Genomic DNA, 5,250 nt, shown 5'->3' with positions numbered 1-5,250 from the left:
AATCTATTTAAACGGTCTTTTCAGTAGCTAAAGTGCTAAACTAGCTATAAACATAGCTGACTAAAGATTGCTTTGAGAAAGCTGATCACAGCTATAAACTTCAAGTTGGTCAATTTGGTCAAATAGTTCTCGATCCCATGGGTTAATTTGATCTGATTTTCAAAATATTGATTATTATATATAAAGCTAGGGGTGCACATGGGCCGGGTGAAGCCAGGTTTGATGTGACCCAGACCCGACCCGAAATATACACCGGATCTATTTATTAGACCCGAACCCGGCCCTAGACCCGATGAAACCAATACACTTTCGGGCTACAATTATACCGGGTGAAAATCGGGCCGTTAACATTACATTACGTTGATACCTTCTTGTAAGCTAGCATGTAAAAATATCCAAATTTTCAAGACTCCAACCATTATTTAACATGGTAAAATTCACTTAGAAAAATATAACAAGAACCAACCATTCTTCAAAATTAAAGCATAACCACAATCAATACTAAAGTATAACCACAATCAATACTAATATTGTCTAATAATACCAAATATTTAAATCAATACAAATAACACAATATTATGCATTAGTATGAAGTCTTATGCATTCTAAACATAAAACATTAACTTATAGTCTTATAATGACTAATAACACAAAATATTAAGATTTACAATACTTAAATTCCACATAAGAATAGTCATGATCCATCACTAATAACACAAAATATTAATTGTATATGATGACCGGGTCACCGGGCCGACTTCGGGTGACCCGAGCTATGGCCCGGACCCGACCCGAAATAATGACCGGGTCTATTTTTGAGACCCTTACCCGGCCCTAAACCCGATGAAATCACACCAAATTAGCCCCAAAAGTGTTCGGGACCGGGCCGGACCTTCGGGCCGGGCCGGGTCTGTGCACCCCTATATAAAGCTATGACTATCCGTTATATATTTTTCTTTTGGTAACCATATTTTAATATGTTTTATATTTATTAATTTAGTGTAGATTGTAACATCCTAATATTTAAATTTTTATACTCGAGTCATAAGTCAATGATATTACGGTGGTACGAATCTTAGGTGAATTTTTAATACATAGTTATAAGTAAAATTGAAGGAAGTATTAATCGAGAAGCCTGAAATTGAGTAAAATAAAATTGCGAAGTCGTATTACTCATGTTTCGACAACTAAAAGATAAAGCGTGAAGTCAAAAGCGATATAAGGATAAAGACATAAAGGAGAGTAAGAGAATGACAGTATATAGATATATAAAGTAAATAGCCACTAGTCGCGACTCGCGAAGTGTAGGCCGGCTAGGGTACAATATGAAAGTAGTTGATAACAGTATCTTCTAATCTCTCCCAAAAGAAACATGAGAGCCTCTATAGGCAAGTTCAGAAGAGTTCAATACATAATAAAGCTTTTCAAAATAAAAGCGGAGAGATTCTAAGCAAATATAAAGTAGATAATATAAAGATTTTCGCCATCTCTCAGATGAACCACATCTCACTTCTGAGCACCTGAACCTGTATCTGAAAAACAAGAGATATATACGGAATGAGAACCCCCGACCATGGGTTCCCAGTACGGTAAAAGTGCCAAATAAATACAATGCATTGTAATAAAAACTCACTAAGCATCCTAAACTTCCTTTCACCAAATATTCAACCTATGTTCTCACTAATCCATAAACAGGCAACTGTCATAAGGGAATGCTAAATCTAATTCATATTCCTCGTGCTTCCCAACTTTCTAACTCTCCGAAAAATCAGAATCAGAATCATAAGCTAAACCATCACCAGTTATTTTTGTCTCAGCAATTCTATATCAATACTTCATACTCTCACCTGGAGCAAGTGAAATCACTTCACTGCGTCTACTCAGGGAACTCATATGATCTCATTATCAATCTGGGACAAGTGAAATCACTTCACAGCATCTACCCAAGGAACTCAAATTATCTCATTCAATAATCATCATTTTAAATTAATCATATCATTATTCCATTTCCACAAGAACAGCCCTCAGCGTCAACTGACACCAGCATGAGGGACCTCTCAGTTGTACAAACACAATACAGACAAGTAATACACAATTAAGGTACAAGTAGAACACATAGTATATAGTCAGGTAACATAGCATATATGATATAGCAATCCAAACAAATAGGCAAATCCAAACAAATCAAACATATGCAAATGATGTATGCATGCCCTATAGCTGATGATGATATCATCTGTCAGTTATATAGCAAACCCGATACGTCCTGATAGGTAACCATTGGACAGAAACACCCATCGCGAAGCAAGTAGGTTTGAGCTACAACCCCCTTGCTACTACCCGCTCAACTCAAAGCCAGTGAAATAACCACTACTGCAGCTACTACCCAGGCAGGTGTTTAAAAGCTCAACCTGGAGCTAGTGGAATAACCACTACTGCCGCTACTACCCAGGCGTCACCATCTCTGACCTGGAGCAAGCGGGACGAACCACCATCCTTAGTACTACTCAGGTATCTCAAGCATTGACCCGGAACAAGCGGGACGAACCACAATCCTTGCTACTGCCCAGGTATCTCAAATATTAACCTGGAGCATGCGGGACGAACCACAACCCTTGCTACTACCCAGGTATCACAAATACACATTCATTCATAATCACTCTTCATTATTATCAATTCTCAAACAATGACTCGGAGCAAGCGGGACGAACCACGACCCTTGCTACTACCCAGGTATCACAGACATATATTCATTCAAAAATCCATAATTAAACTCATTTATCATAATTCTCCTTCCCCATCTCATACTCGGAGTAAGTGGACAACGCCACTACCTACTACCCGAGGTCACACGTAACATTCAATATTTTCCATCATTATTCATTTACCACATTCATTCATTAATCATATATGCATCTCCGGCATACTCGCTACATGTTCAAGCCTCCTCCATCAGTCATAATCATTTAATCATTAATCATATACATATACATACTCAGCCATAATTCAATGCTTGTCACATCTATCCGGCTCATACTAGACACAACACTTTCACCATCATCCTCAGCAACTCATACAACCATCATTACTCATGATTCATCATTGATTCTCACTTTACTTCATCCACAAGTTACCACATGTCTTAACTTCTTTTCATTACTAGGCATACTATAAAGATTTAGGACTTAGAGGATGAAAATTGAGGCTTAGAAGTCTGAAATTCGGCTTTAAAAACTCAAAAACTAACTTTTGCTGAAAACAGGGTCACGCGTGCGCGTCGCCCATGCGCACGCGTGGATGGCAGAAAAGTAAGGTGACGCGTGCGCGTCAGCCACGCGTACGCGTGGGTGCGTTTTGTGCCCCTCGCACAAAACCAGCACAATTCTAGCGCAACTCTCTGGATTTTCTACTGGGCATTTACATCAGTGCATCGACGCGTACGCGTCGGCCACGCGTGCGCGTGGAGCCGTGGAAGCACGATATTCCAAAAATTTTACTAAGTTAAAAAGCTGCAGAATTACATTTTCAAACCCCAAACTTCCAACACACATAACTTCTTCTACAAAATTCTTTTTTCAACCATTTCTAAACCGTTAGAAAGAACGTTGAATAAACTTTCATAAGAATCCAATTTTGAAGAATTCCAAACTCCATCGGCCGAGTTACGGACCGCTAAAGTTGGTCAAAAATCAGTTTCTACCCAAGAATAGAAATCACCAATTTTTCCAATGTTCACAAGCCAAATTCATTTCCACTCATCCAAATGGCCACAACCCAACTACATCCACATAATTACACTCAACCAAAATCAAACCTACCTCATCTACACAATTTCACCCAAAACTATCAATTTTCACACCTCAATTCTTCAAACCTTATTATTCAATAATCAAACCAATTATTCACACATTTAATATGTAAAATCCATCCAATCTCTTATATCATCATACAATACACACATCAACTTACCTTCCTTACCTCTTCCCGGCCTCCGGCCCAAAATTCACGGTCTCCAGCCCAAATTCACAATTTAAATGTATATTCCACAAACCAATACGCATTATCCAATTCATCAAATTCTCAACACACCAAACATACAATTCACATAATTCTCAATCCAATCATTAATTTACATTACATATCAACTATGCATATGAGTACCAACTATTTACACAATCCAAACTTAATCCTAGGGGCATCTAGGCTAGGAATTCTCATCACACCACACTGTACTTAAATGAAACTTAAATCATACTTCTTATAGCCAAAATAATTGAGCTTCTTCTTGAGAGTCTCCACCAACCTTTAGCTCCAAGCCTCACCAAGGCTCCTCAAGCAACACCAACCTCCCAATTGTGCACCAAAATTACCAAATACACTAACATAACCAATTTCACATACATACATCAACCTAGGGTTCATAAAAATGATAAATCACAAGGGTTAGAGGGTTTCTTACCTTAACCCATAAAATTTTGTGATGAATATCACCAATGGCTCATACTAGAGTACTCCTAAACAACCAAAATCACAAGATTTCTTCAAAACCCAAACCAAATTCAAAATATAAGAGAAAAATCGAAACTGGACAGAGGAGAGTTAGATAATTACCACAAAATATAGATAGACTCGAAGAGGAGGAGAAGAGCAACGCGTGACCATAAACGGCTCGTCAATCGGAGTTCCGGAGAGAAAGTTATGATGATTTGAAATTTGATGAAGTTAGGATTTTCTCTCTTCGTCCTCTCTTCTCCAAAGTTGCGCCCCTACCCTCTTTCTTTAGGGTAAATGAGCTGAAATACTCATAACTAATGTTTATATATGTTGGGTCTTGGGCTCACTTGGGTCCGGTTCACTTGGTTTAATCCGTTGGCCCAATTTTGGGCCAAGACCTCTAAGATTAGAGTTTTAAATCGTATCTTAAATATTTCTATATTCCCAAATTATAAATTATTATTTCTTAAAATTATTCACTTCTAATTAATTTCCTTAGCCACAGTACTGGACAAATCGCAGTCGGTACTGCCGGTCAAATTTTCAGTGCGCATTTTTACGCAAAAAACTATGTTTTCCGACTCAGAAAAATCCACTAAGTCCAAATATCATATTTAAATTATCAAATTCCGATTGCTAAATTTTTTAACCATATTCGATCCTATTTAATTTATTATTTAATTAATTATGGTTTGATCGGGTTTTACATAGATTACAAAAAATATTCTCCAAAAATTTAATCATTGATATAAATAT

This window comes from Arachis ipaensis, chromosome B04 (genome assembly GCF_000816755.2).
Source record: "Arachis ipaensis cultivar K30076 chromosome B04, Araip1.1, whole genome shotgun sequence".
Taxonomy (NCBI): Eukaryota; Viridiplantae; Streptophyta; class Magnoliopsida; order Fabales; family Fabaceae; genus Arachis; species Arachis ipaensis.
This window is presented reverse-complemented; position numbering follows the sequence as displayed.